At 48.5% G+C, this 14,474-nt stretch overlaps 1 protein-coding gene across 1 annotated transcript in view; it reads left to right on the top strand.

Annotated features, from left to right (window-relative positions):
* LOC145488939 (uncharacterized) overlaps window positions 1-12,054 on the top strand; it is a 63,711-nt gene extending 51,657 nt beyond the window's left edge. The window contains exon 2 of the mRNA XM_081467794.1: window positions 11,363-12,054. The gene's annotated coding sequence lies outside the window, so the exon portion shown is untranslated. The remainder of the gene's footprint in view (window positions 1-11,362) is intronic.
* The last annotated feature ends 2,420 nt before the right edge of the window (window positions 12,055-14,474 follow it).

Below are 14,474 nucleotides of genomic sequence, written 5' to 3'. Positions count from 1 at the left end.
CGTTTTTCAGCCCCCAGCTATAATTCCGAAGCTCACAAGCTCGCTTCGGAATTACACCTGGGGGGCTGTAAAACGGGGAAATACTTCTTCCTCTTCGAAACAGTATTTGTCTACTACACCATATACTACTTACAACAACAACAGGGATACCAATTAGAAACAAACGAGCCCGCTGTTATACCGTTCGAACATAAGCGATGCTTCGAGCAACAAACAAGTGCGCGTGGTTGATGCGGGGCCGGAAAGAAAGCTGCGGAAAGCGGTGTATCGGCGTTTATTGCGGGTAGCACAACTATCAACTCAAGAAAGGAATGAAAATGCCAGCGCCGTGGAGAGGCTGCGGGGCCGGGGTTTTGTGTGATTACCGTCTATGCATTCCATGCGGCGGGATCGCGCTAAAACAGCGGCTTATCCGCAAACGCAAAAAAGCAAAGAGAATTTTTCGACTTGTTTTGTAAGAGATGTTGTCAACACAATTAGAGAAATGAAACCTTCCGTTATAGCACAAGTCACTATGGCTTCAGTTCACCAAAGGTTTGAAGAAAGACTGGAAGAAGAACTTGCAAAAATCGATCCAGCAACGTTGCAGTATTTAGAACAATTACTTGCAGAAAACGCGCCAGCTGTAAGAAAGGTTGTTCAGAACATGCTGGATGAACCAATTTCCCAAGAAGCGCAGAAGCGTTTGCAAAAACCATTACTTCCAAAACCTTTCCAACCAAGACGCCCTCCCTGGCAAAGAAAGTCGAGAAAAAATCAAGAGCTTCTGAGGGAGTACGACCCTTTCCCTGCGCAGAACATCCGAACAGTGACAGACTACTAGAATGAGATCCTGGACCCGTTCGACGATGCAACGTATGAGGGAGAAGAAAGTAAAGGGCAGCGTTACATTCGATGGCGCTTCATCAGAGGTCCGGAAAAAGACCTAACAACAAACTTTATGGGGAAGATACGTGAAAACGTAAGCACTGCTTTTTATCTGAGGCATGTTTTCTCGTATCAGTTGCGCAACATTGAAGATGGAACGGTGATTGTGTACTTCACAAACAAGGGCTCACCTTGTATTAACAAAATGGTAGAGGCGGAAGAATGGCTGAGCCACCAGGAAAAAAACCGCCTTAAGCTTGAAAGCGTTGAAAGACCGAATACAAAGTGGGTGTTTCAAAGCTTTTTCAACGTTGACCTGAAGGTTGTAATTGACAGGCAGCCGTTGGTTGGAACAGGACCTTTGCCTGACTGGCTGCGCAACCTTGCCCATAGCCGAGCAATGGTGGCGTTGGACACGTATAAAGACAACCTGTGTCTATGGCGTTGCATCGCGGTGCACCGAGGAGCGCGTGTAGATCGGTGCACAAAAGAAGCTAGAAGTCTCGCTCAAAGTTTCTACAAACTCAAAGCCATACCTGCAAACTTCGCAAAAACGTCTCTAGATGAGTTGGACAAGGTGGAAACCCATCTGAATCAGGGCACCGCTGTCTCATCTTGGCTCGGAATACGTGTCTACGAGCCTGAGCGTTTAGAAGACGGTGAAGTGGTATGGCATCTCAGAATAAACCCGAATCCCAAACTGTAAAACATTCTGACAATCGGTATCTATGAAGGGCACGCTTTCCTGATAAAAGATATCAGAAAGCTGGCGAAAACCTATGAATGCACTCATTGCAGAGCGAGATTCACACAAGCCTGCAGTCTCAAACGGCATTTCCAAACCTGCAGTGCAAGAAAAACGGTAATCTATTGCCCGGGGGGGGGGGGGAAGTCGAAGCCCCGCAGACAGCTTTCAAGAAAGCGATGTACCCAAAAAGCACAACATCCAGACAAGCGCTTCTGTGGCTGGAGAGAGAAGCGAAGCAAAGGGGAATCCACATCCACCACGCAATGTGCGGGCATGGGGGCGAGAGATGGCTTCCGCGAGAAGGTGGAAAAATGAAGAGCTCGCCTGTCGACGGGTACAACCACGAAACGAGGACGGTGTTCCAATACCACGGCTGCATCTTCCACGGATGCCCAAAATGTTACCCGCGCTATCGAGAACAGATGATTGTAAATAACGGTAAAACCCCTGAACAACTGTACCAAGCCACCGTGAACCGTACAGCATTTCTGCGGAAGATCGGCTACGAAGTAATCGAGGCATGGTCTTGCGAAGTTGGGCATCTAAAGGGGGAGCTCCCGAGGACGGAAACGAAAACGTACCCGCATGCGGAATTGTACGATTTCGAGTCGTATGGCGATAAAAACTATCGGAAAGAGCCGACAGGAGCGTTAACGATAGAAAACGCGCACGTACCAATCTCTGTGAGCGTTGGCGACACCCTGGAAAGAGAGCCCACCCACATCTGCGAAAGAGACCCCGCAGAGTTGGTCCGCAAGTTTATGGAAGAGCTGGAGAGACGCGGAAATAGCATCCAGGACCAGGTGCGAGCGGAGTTTGTGCCAGAAGACATGCACCTGCTGCCAAAAGAGCAGCAGCAAAAAATCTATGAATGGTGTAACCAGGTTCCTGTCGTCGGGTTCAACTCAGACAGCTATGACCTGAATCTGATCAAAAACCACTTCGCCAGCACTCTTGCTGAAATATCAAAAAAGGTCAGAGTGGCGAAAAAGGGGAACAAAACCATGTTCTTGCTCACCTGGGGGGGCCCGTTTCCTTGATATCATCAACTATCTTGGCCCGGGGACGAGCTACGACAAATGGGTGAAAGCCTACGGATGCAATGCAGTGAAATCCTGGTTCCCCTACGAATGGTTTGACACCCCGAAAAAGCTTGATTTCCCTGGGTTCCCAAAATACGAGGACTGGTATTAGAAGCTAAAAGGCGAATACGTTCTCACGCGGGATGAATGGGAGGGATGCCAGCGATTGTTCAAAGAAAAGGGCGTGCGCACCTTCGCAGACTGGGTGCGTTACTACAACAATCCCGATGTGGCGCCCGGCCTTGAGGCTCTGGAAAAGATGAGAAACTTTTACACCGAGAAGGGAATCGACATTCTGAAAGACGCTGTGAGCGTCCCAGGCGTGAGTTTGCACTACTTGCTCCGGGGAGCGGTTGAGCGGGGCGCAGATCTTTACAGCCCGGGCAAAGAAGCGTATGTCGGGGGGCCGAGCCTGGTTTTCACAAGGTACCACGAAGCTGGAGTAACGAGGATAAGGTCTCATCAAATATCAGAACCGCGTCTTTGCAAAAGAATCGTTTGTTTAGACGTCAACGCTCTCTATCTTTCGACCATGCTCAGAGAAATGCCTTGCGGGAAGGAAAGGGTCAAGCACTACACAGGCGAGTTGCAAACGGAGGCGGCCAGTGTACTAACGCAAAGGCTTAAAGAAGGAAAATTGTTTGGATTTGCCGAAGTCGGCATCAATATTCCAGAGAGCTTGAGCCCAAAGTATGCCGAGATGTGTCCTTTCTTTTACAACAAGCAGGTTCCTGCCAAAGCTGTGCCGAAACATATGGCCGATTACTTGACAAAAACCGGCAGAAAGCGCGGAGACGGAAAAAAGCATGTGGGGGCGCTGTCTGCAGAACGGGTGTTGGTGTGCGCCCCTCTGCTGCTGTGGTACGTAAACCACGGGGCGGTAGTCACGAAGGTTTACAGAACAATCGACTACCAACCGGCTAAGATCTTCCCATGGTTCGTGGAGCAGGTGATGGAGGCGCGCCGGACAGGAGACGCGGACAAAAGCAAGGCTCTCCTCGCTGAAGTGTTCAAACTTCTGGGAAACAGCGCGTACGGGAAGCTGATTGAAGCTTTGGAGCGGCAAACAAACGTGATTTACACCAAAGACGAGAAGGTGGTCCACAGAGCCTTGCGGAGCGCGTATTTCTCCGATTTTGAAGAGGTCGGGCAGGCGTATGAGCTGGAAAGCCGGAAGCCTCGGGTCACAATCAGAAGGCCGTTTCAGATTGGAATCGCTGTCTACCAGCTGGCGAAGCTGCGGATGTTGGAATTCTACTACGACTTTCTCGACAAGTATGTTGACAGAAGAGATTTTGAGCTGATCCAGATGGACACGGACAGCAATTACCTGGCAATCTCCGGAGAGCGGCTCGAGGACATTGTCCGGCCAGAGCTGAAGCAAGAATTCGAGGCGGAAAAAAATCAGTGGCTGGCGTGGGACAAGCGGCGCGGCCGGACCCCAGGCCTCTTCAAACTTGAGTTCGAGGGCAGCCGGATGATCGCGCTCTGCTCGAAGTGCTATTACGCCGACGAAGGAGAGGGCGAAAAAAAGAAGTTAAGCACGAAGGGGATGTCAAAGAAGCAGAACGAGATAACGTGGCAGCGTTTTAAGGAAGCGCTGGAAGGCAGCAAAGATATGGCAACCAACAGAGGTTTCAGGATGCGAGACGGGCAGATGGTCACTTACGAGCAGCAGAAGCTGGGGCTGAGCGCTTATTACGACAAGCGGTGGGTGCTGCCTGATGGGATACATACCGAACCAATCAAATTTCACATTTAGTTCGCGTTATCCGGAGGAAGAGTAGTGTTTGGAGGGACAACGGGAAGTTCTTCACGGACGAAGCCGCGCTTGGGGCCGTCGCGCAGATAGTAGAGAGCGGGTTGATCCGGTTTGGTGAAAGATCTTTCAATGCTGTAAACTTTCAAAGACCAGATTGGATCCGGGGCTCTTTTTACACCCCTTCAAGCTCGCCGGGTTGGTAGAGATAACGAACTTGGACAAGAGAGGGAAGTATTTTTTCGCTTTTTCCAACAGGCCTTGAATAAGATGCCGACGGCCACGTATAAACAGATTTTTCTTTGATGGCAACGGCGGGTTTCTTGCCGATAAGGCGTGTGACCTCGTTGTTCAAAGCCGAAACAACTTCAGGAAGTCTTTTCACCCAGGCAGTGGACCGCTGGCCCTCAGGGAGTCGCATTTCCACAGCGTACTGGTGGCCGAACAAGCGCTCAGCCAGGGTGCGGTTGAAACGCTCGACAATGGCCAGGTCGCAGTCAATGTCAACGCGCCCGCGCCGGATGTATGTTTTGTGCTTGTCCATCTCTTTTGTAACAGCGCCCATGAATTCGCGCCCGGGGTTAACCTTCAGCATTTCAGGCCATTTCAGAGGCGAGCGCTTGTAAATTGTCTGAAAGGCAAGGGCGACCTCATCAGAATTTTTCGAAGTCAGGGGTTCGGCCTCTTTGTAGCGGCTGGCCACGTCGACAACGGCCACGAGGGAGTTTGGCGCGCGGCAGAAAAAGAAGGTCCGCCTGGTGGACCACGTTGGGCGTGGAAACGTCGAATTTCGAGCGAGGAATTCGCTTCGGCGGGGGGAGGAATATCTGCCAGAGCGCTTGCCCGATCAGCCACTTTTTTGCGGTTTCTTCAGGTACCTTGGCGGCTTCAGCTAATTTTTTTAATCGCGGCGATACCTTTCTAGTAGCCCCCGGGGCCGTAGTATATCTTTGCGAGTTTGGCGTCCATAGCGCTACTATAAGTAAGGCGTAAAAAAGTTTAAAGGAACCGGAAGGCTGCGTGGCCCAGAGCGAGGGCGCCGGCGCCTACGAACATGAGTTCACCCTTTTTCTGCTGCTCGCTTGGCTGATAGAAATCTGAGAACTTGGGCTCCTTGGGGGGTATCATTCGTTCGTCAGGATGCGCCTGGTTGTAGACTTTGCAGGCATAGTCGGTGTTGGTGAATTTCTGCTTGACCTCCGCCTTTATTTCCGCGTTTGTCGCAATCCAGTCGAGAAGATTGGTGTGGTCGCGCGTGTATTTGGCGTAAGCCGCTTGATAATCTTCAAGAGCTTTGTCATGGCGCTTTTTTCCTTCAAGCGCGGCTTTGTCGCCCCCGCCAAGCGCCCTCGCCAGATAATTGCCACCGACAAAAGCCGTGGCGTTCAACACAGCCCCGCCAACCATAATCGCGAGACTCGCCATGGTGCTATATTGCAGAGACTTTTTTTCAGATCATTATTTCAAACGCTGTCAGGAAGGATTTTTTGGTCCTTTAGGTACTTTTTGAGCGCAATGCCGCCCGCCATGACGGCGGTGAACTTCACGTAATTCATCGCACTGCTGCTGGGATCAGAAGTGAAATTCTCTTTCACAACCTTTTTTGCGGCCCAGCCGATGCCAGCGGCTAAGCCCGTGAGAGTAGCAGCGTCAATGACGGTCTTGACAAGCTTGTTGTCGGACATGGCGCGTTTGATATAAGAAAAAAACAAAAGTTTAAAACGAAATTAATTGATATCACTTCTTCTCTTTCTTCTTCTTCTTCTTTTTCTTCTTTTCTTCTTCTTATTTCTTCATCTTTTTCTTTTATTCTTCTTTCCATTTCTCTTTTCATTGCCCTTTCTGCGGACGTTTCAAAAAATGTTTCGTCGGTAAGATACATTATTTCTTTGAAAGCTTTTTTACGGTAAAGTCGTACCATAATAGCCCAATGCCACCAATTGCGGCTGAATGGATGAGAATCTGCGGAAGGCCAACTTTGCGCATGTTGAGATATATTCAACTCGGAAAAGTTTAAATCATTTTTTTTTAATCCTTTTGGCTGTGGCGCGCGAGCAGGTTCTGAATCAATACGCACGGGGCTCAGGTACGGGGACTCAGGCTTTTTTTTGGCGAATGCGGCCTTGAGCTCTTCACGTTTGTGATAAATCCCGAGCAGTGAAACGGCTATGCTGCCAACAGCAAGCCATTGGGTGGTGCTGAGGCTGCTGCTCTTTGTGCTTTCGCCTTCTGTTGTCGGGGCTGGCTCAGGGGATGGCTCAGGGGCAGCTGTGGCGGCTTTCGCCTTGTTGTTCGCCATATAAGCCTCTGCTGCTTTTTTCTGTTGCTCCCGGGCCAGCCGCGTTCTTTCAGCAACCATTTTTCCAGCGGCCACACGCTTGGGATTTTTACGCGCTGCGTGGTTGCAGTCGGAGTTGTCGCTTGCTGTGTGATATCGCCGGCAGGTGATGTCTGGGTCTCGACCTGAGGTGCGCTCTCGGATTGTTCGGTAGACATTCTGAAACAAATGCGTATTCTAAGCAAATGAAAAATGTTTAATTAATAACAAATTCTGTCAGCACCCCCTCTGCAGTTGTTGATGATTGCTGACCAGTTATTTTGCAGTTGCTGATCCGGGTACTTCATCAACACCCTCAAGCGGATAGCCGTATTCATCACGAGAAGGGTGGATCTACTCCGACAACTGTGGACTAAAATCAATATGTTTTGTGGTGATGAACACCGCGTTGGCCGCAGCAAGAAACCGGCCGCACTTCAAAGCGAGGTTGCCGGACAGATTGGAGAGCTCTTTGTTTATGATGTAGTCGTTTCTGAGTTCTTTTTGGTAAGCGTCGATGTCTTTGATTTTGACGGTCATTCCGACCGCTTTGGATACAAGAAAAATGAAGCTGTCGCTCAGGCTTTCTGTTGTCTTGGAGCCCACGTACGTCTCGTAGAGTTTGGTGTATTTCTCGACCTCTTTGTCGCTCAGGCGCTTCACCTGCTCGTGGGTTAGCTGCACTCCGATGGCGTCTTTGGCTTTTCCTGTAGACACCAGCACGGCCAGCTGCTCGCGAAGAACAGGAATGTCAGGTCCGGGGGCGGTTGGAACCAGGCCACCTGCTGGACCACTCGGCTCGGGCTCGGTTTGAAGAAGGTTCATAACTTCTGATAACGCGGCCTCTTCTTCAGCCATTGTTCAAGGGTAGATACAACTTTCATTTTTTTATTCAAAATAACTTTACCCCGTAGGGGTGGCGAAGCGCGAACACAAGATAAGAGAACTTTCGCTCTTTCAGCTTTGAAACCAGACCTTTGTACTCATCCGGAGAGAGTTCGCCGGCGTAATCCTCGAAGATGGCTTTCGTGGTCTTGGCCGAGGGGGTGTAAAAGAGAACGATCGCTACCACGTTCTCCCGGAAGGAAGCTGTTATGCCGGTCATCTTCTGGGTCAGCACCCAAACGCTGATGCCCATATGTCGGGCAGAAAATGCGAGATTCACCAGCTCGCCAGTTCGCCCTTTCACGTCTTTGGAGGCTGCGCAATCGTCGAGGATTATGAGCGTGTTGGCGCCCTCGAAAAGCCATCTCACGAGCTTCAACCATTTTTCCACGTCGTGCTGCTCGCATACAACCACATCCATTCTTGGGTCGTTTTCACCAATTCGGTGGTAGGTCTTGTTGTGCGCGAATGTCGGGCAGATGAGCACGATGTAGTCGAACTTAAAGGGGAAAGGGCCGTAGATCTGGTCCACCACAAACCTTGATTTGCCTGAATTAGTCGGACCCACGATGAGAGCGTTGAATGGAATCTCGCCTGGGTCCATGTTCATATTAAAACTGTACAGATTCTAGCTGTCTGTCCATAATGTTGAACTGGTAGTCGGAGATGACGAATACATGGCATTTCACGTCGCCTGAGCCTTCGGCTTTCCGCTCAATTTCCAGCTGGACACCGTCCGTACTGTTCACAATCCGCGTGCCGCTGCCGTGCATTTCTTGGTCCGCCATGGAGCGCATATCAATCACAAGCCCGAACTTATCATCGGTGTAAAACTTTGTCATATTCATGTGCTAGGTTTTATTTTTTTTTCACAAACAAGTTGCGGGCCTCTTCCCACATGTCCTTGCCTTCGATGCCGTTGTTGTAAAGCATGTTGGGCGCGCCGTTGACTGTGACGCTGACTTTCGTCAGATCAGGGAAGATGAATTTTTCTGAGTCTCTGGCGCCCGAAGTATACGGCTCTACAAACAGGAGGAGGGCTTTTAGTGACCTTCTTTGGGCGTTGACTTTGACGTTGATCCTCTTGTCAGTGTCCTTTTTGAAGGCCACCTCTTTGTCATGCAGCACGTGGTCGTAAGTGAACTCTTTGCCGCTGGAGTAAACGCTCCTTGCCTCATCTACCAGAGTCTTGCTGTGGATCATTTTGTACTCGAGCTGGATGTTTTTCAGCTTGTATTTCAGCTGGGTTGAATCAGAAGCTCTGACCACGTGTATGGCTTCAGCGAGTTTTACATCGAACGTGAGGTCGTTGAAAAGGGCCTGGGGGTAGAAAACGCCGTGGTTGGTTAAGATCTGATGGTCAAGCCTGATCCGGTACTTTTTTCCGTACACATCCTCCAGCTTGTTTTCAGCATCAACGCACGAGGTTTTCTTGTCTCCCGCGTCTGAGCGGATCTTGGAATGATCTTCGCTCTGAATCCCTTCGAGAATCCTGTTGTCTCGTTCTTCCTGCGAAAGACAAAGGTCTTCGAAAGTTTTGTATATGTCATACCCAACCGTGTCTTGCAGGATAGTGCCCGCAAACTTCACGACCAGCCTGTCGACGAGCGCCCGCGTGACGTTCTGGACGAGGAAGTTGTTGGCGTGATCTCCAGAAAGGTCGATGTCAAAGACAAGCGCTAGTGAGCCCGGCACCAGAACCTCGTTCTCGTTCAGCTTGGGCACGGAAACATACAGCGTATTGCCGGGGTTGGCTTCAGAGGGGGTAAAGGTGATTCGATTGACCTCGCGCTTGGCCTGCATGGCGCGTAATGTCTTTTCCTTGTGCGTTGGGCGAAGGTTCTCTGGCACTGACATTGTATATTAATACACTGGCGATTATTTTCTAATTTAAAAAATAACAGGCTTGCAATATATCGCTATGTCGGGTGACGGAACTAGCTTTGAAAACCCTGCTTTTGACCCAGACGCTTGGGATAATGATGATAAAGGTAGAGATGCCAACGAAACGACTCCTTTCTTCCCAGAAAATGCATCTACGCCAAATGGTAAAGAAGAAATTGAAATGCAGACAATGCAGACTGAAAAAAGCGGGTTGCCTGAAACTTCTTATGAAACCCCTTTCACCGGAGCTCAGACCCTGAGTGATCAAGCGTGGGTTGCTACAAAAGATTTCTTCCCGGACATGAGTTCAAGCGAGCTTGAGGTTTCATACAGCTCGAAGGGGAAGCTCGAAGTCAAAATGTTTGGAGCTGGCAAAAAAACGTATGACCTGTTTACCAAAAACCAGAGAACGGGAAGAGATCAGATTAATCCAAGCCTTTCAAAAGAAATAAAAAAAGCTCTCGGGGCTTCCAAATACGAGAAGGTTCAACAAATTGATACGAAAAACGAAAAGAGCTCAAAGAGAAGCAATACGAGGCTTCACAGAAAGAAAAAATAAAAAGGAAATGGATGAAATAAGCGAAGACATGAGAAAGAAACAACAACAGATCGACGCTCTTGAAAATTAAGAGGGTTCACAAGAGGAAATTGACAAACTGAAAAGAGGATTGGGAAGTCTTGAAACACAACATCAAAAGGCAAGAAGCGCATATGAGAGAAGTGTTCAAGCGGCAGAAGATAGATCAATGTTGGAGGAAGACATTCAGGTGCTGGAAGATTCACAAGCAGTAGATGTAGCAGAAAAAGAAAAAAAAATGCGCGCGACGCTCTCAAAGCAATAAAGAAACGAAAAGAAGTCCTTGAGTAGAGAAGGAAGTTTGAATTCAGAAAGTTGTTGGATAATGAAGAAATAGACTTTACCCCCGAACGAAAACAAGAAGCAGAAAAAAAAATTTCACATACTGATCAAGAAATAAAAAGACGGAACGAAGAAGAAAAAGAGTTCCAAACAATACTTGGTGCGAGAAATGAATACGTAGAAAGAGAAATGAAACTTCTACAAATTGATAAACAAGAACTGGAAAAGGCGCAGGAAAAAGACCTTGAGATTATGAACGATAAAGACGCGGCGCCTTACGAAAAAGATGCGGCAGAAGAAAGAGTGGACTGGCGTGACAAAGAGATCCGTCGAATTGATGCCCGGCTTGAAGAAATCGGGAGAGATGCCACTCAGCTTGAAGATGGAGAGAAGACTCTTTGGGAAAGAGTGAAAGACTTCTTCAAAAAATACGGGGTGACGGTAACATCAATAATTCTTGCTGCTGGGACCACAATCGGAGCTGTCATCGGGGTCCTCACCAGAGGTTTGAAAGCCACCGGTAAGGCTTTGGGGAAAGGCCTAAAAGAGCTCGGCAAAAAACTTGCTTCCATACTGCCTGGGCTCCTCGGGGCAATCGTGAGCTTTCTATTCAAAGCTGCGGGCCAAGTCGTCGGGTTTCTGGCCGAGCACACCTGGCTGCTTATTCTCGCCGTGGTGGCCTTTTTGTTAGAACAATTTTTTAAGAAGCAGCGTTAACTTTACCGCCAAGCCATGAACAGCAACGCCGATAATCCAACTACACCGACAATTACCGCCGTTTTGTTGATTTCATGTTGCGATGTTTTATCTGGAGCCTCGGGCTCCGTTGGCTGTTCTTGTTGAGTTTCGGACGAAGCTGATTTCCTTGATTCGGCTGCTGCGGTTTTGTGTATCTGGTTGTACGGATGACTGTTGGGAGGGTTAATCTTTGACGGGCCGCCTGCCATGAGTTTGAGCGCAGATTTTTTTGTCTCCGGGTTTACCTCGTTGTTGACCCCCAGTTTCATCCCAGAGACCGCCTGTTTAAGCTTGTTGTTGTAGCCGATTGTGCTTTCGGTGTTGATTATCATTTGCGCGGGCATAAGCCAGGCCATGGGGGCTACAGCGAGATTGAGCCTGACCTTCGCTTGATCTACCGCGAGCTGGTACCTCTACACGCTCGCGGCCAGGTCGGGTTGTCTGATCGCGTATTCCATCAGAACAAGAAACTCGCTTTGGGCTTCTCTCGCTCGACCGCCCGAGCCGAGAATACTACTGCGTACGTTGAGTTGCGCTCCCAGGATACAATAAACGAAAGCCTCGATTGACTGGTTGATTCGCGCCAAGCCCGCTTGCGTCAAACCTGATTCTGCGTTTGGCGCGAACCAGTCCGATTGGGTATCAGAAGCGGACCCCGGCTCGATGTAATAAATCAAGTCCCCTTTTATAGCTTTCCCGCCTTCATCGCTGAATTTGTTCCATCCCGGGTATTGATAGTCAGTTATCGACGCGCCGCTCGCATAGACGTAAACACTTCCCAGGCCGTGGTTTGGTCCGTGCGTGAAGCGAAAATCGCTCGAGGGGTCAATACCGAACTCGCTGCATAGCCTTTTGTATGAAGTAACGTCATAATGATTATTCATTTGGCTGAATTTCGAATCTCCGGGCAAAGCGCTTATACTCTGAATACCTCCAAGCTGGTACAAAATTCGCCTGACCGTGAAATACACGTGGAAGATGTAGAAAGCTCTTATCTGCGGGGGGAGATTCATCCCGCTGTCAAAGATTTCTCGAGAAACTCCGCAACCTTGTGTCGCGCAGAAAACCGCGAAGTTGAGCTGCTGCGGCCAATATTTCATGTCAGGCCCTCCTAACCAGTGTTTTGATTCGGCTCCAGAAGTGTGCCTCAGTTTGGTTTTTTGAAATATTTCTCGGAATTTTGTCGTGAAATATTGGTCAGGCGTGACGTAGATTTTGATTGCGTCGTTGAATATTTTCTTCAAGCTTGGCGCTTTTCCCCCGAATGGTACCGCAGGGATGGGCAAGGAAACTTTTGAACCCAGAGGCGACAATTGGTAAGGAAAACCACCGCTGTCTCCCAAACCGAGCGCCTGTTTCATTTCCGCGCTCCAATACCGCCTGTCTGAGCCGAAGACGCTTTGAAACGAGCCTTCGCTTTCTTTGAAAAACACGTCTGCGGTTGCGTCGTTTTTCTCGTCGATGCTTTCTTGCGAAACGAACCGGCTTTTGTCCGCTTTTGGAAAGTGGTTTAAAAAATTTGTTCACGCCTTTTTCTTCGAGGCATCCGCTTTTTTCACAAACTCAGGATCTTTCCACAAATTCGCCATCTATTTGGACACAATTTTGTTTGTTAAATATAAAATGGTTGTTCTAACTATTGTCACCCAAAAGAACGGAGAGACTATCTATTTTGAAGAGCCGATACCGAAAGTACATTTCATGAAACTCATTTCTTGCAATTTATACAACAGCTGGGACACTCTGAAAAAGGAAGGTTCAGCCACCTTGGGAGATAAAGACAAAGATATAGCTTTGTCAGTTAGTAAATTACTCCCAGGGCATTATAATTTAGAAAGCCTGGCAAAAGAAATAGACGGTCCGTTCGACAAATATGGGTATTAACAGTTGGAAACAGAAATAAACCAACCCGTTGGCCAGCTTATAGTCAAAAATTTTGGGGCAAAACCGATTGAACTTGATCGCGATTTAGCCAATTTGCTTGGTATTGGGCGGAAGTTGAATCTTATAACCTTCGTAAAAAGGCTTACATATCCAACAACATATTTCATTCATTGTGATTTGATCGACACAGAACGGAATCTGTTCAATGGCAAAAGGTCAGATGTCTTAGCCCTGTTTGATGTGAAAGGGAAGCCTTTCGAAAAGGTAAGCTACCAGGGTTCTCCGCAACAGGTTTTGCGTGACTGCTCTACGGATGATTTTATAAATAGCATCACTATTAGCGTCAAAGATGAAAATGGCGAACTCTCTGATTTCAAGGGCTTCCCGCTTCTTTTTGAATTAGAGTTAAATTAAATTTCTTTATATACACAATGTCTTCGGCAAATTTGTTACCTCCAAGCGCGCCGCCTGCCGAGAATGAAAGAAGAATCTATCCAAGCCTTCTCGAAACGACAAATGCCGAGAATTTCCGGCTAACTGAAATAAGTAAAATTGAAAAAGAAATATCTGCTGAGGTTGAGCATTACAGGCTTGTGTTGAAAAAATATAAAAAAGCCTGGAAAGCGCTTCACTATTCCGTGGTTGGCCTTGGCGCCGTCACGGCAGCTCTGTCTTCTGGGGCTGTTGCAACATCACTCACTGGTGTTGGAATTGTTATCGGCGCGCCTGTTGCCGGGATAGCAGCTTTATCTGGCGCAGTTTCCACTGGCCTGTCCGTTGTCAACAAGAAGCTTGAACGCAAAGTTAATAAGCACTCGAGAATCCATTCTCTGGCTATTGTAAAACATGACTCGATAAACATCTGTCTCACAAGCTCTGAATGATAATCGTGTTTCTGACACGGAGTTTCAACTGATCATACGTGAAATGCAGAAATATCGCCAACTTAAAGAGACTTTACGCTAAAACTTTGCGCAAAAACAAACAAATCCAATCCAGCCAGATATTGAAAAAATAAGAAACCAGGTTCGGGAAGAATATAGAAAAAAACTTGCGGAGTACAGCACAAATTTGAACTAAATTTTGAGCGAAGAAACACAAAATTCTTTCTTAGTCTTATTAAAAACAGATGATTGTGTTACACCGCGTTACCTTCACCCGTAACGTTGCGTGACTGGGTTACGTTACTGTCACGCGTGATGTTGCGTGACAGGTCACACAAAAGGGCAAAAGCCCTGTCGGGGGGTGCTCGTTGGCTGTTCTTGCCTAGCCCCGGCTAGGACTTTCCCGCCGCTGACAGGGCGGCTGTCGATTCCCATTTCACCTCTGGGAGCGAGGTTTGAGATCCCGAGGGGCCTCTGAGCACCCCCTAGTCTCCACTGGGCTGGGGCGGGTTCACCCGGGGTGGTCGCCGTGGACGGCCTCACCCCATACCCCTGACAAGCGCCTGT

This window comes from Orbicella franksi, chromosome 6, assembly GCF_964199315.1.
Source record: "Orbicella franksi chromosome 6, jaOrbFran1.1, whole genome shotgun sequence".
NCBI lineage: Eukaryota > Metazoa > Cnidaria > Anthozoa > Scleractinia > Merulinidae > Orbicella > Orbicella franksi.
Note: the sequence above shows the minus strand (reverse complement) of the source record. Positions and strands in the feature narration are given on the sequence as shown.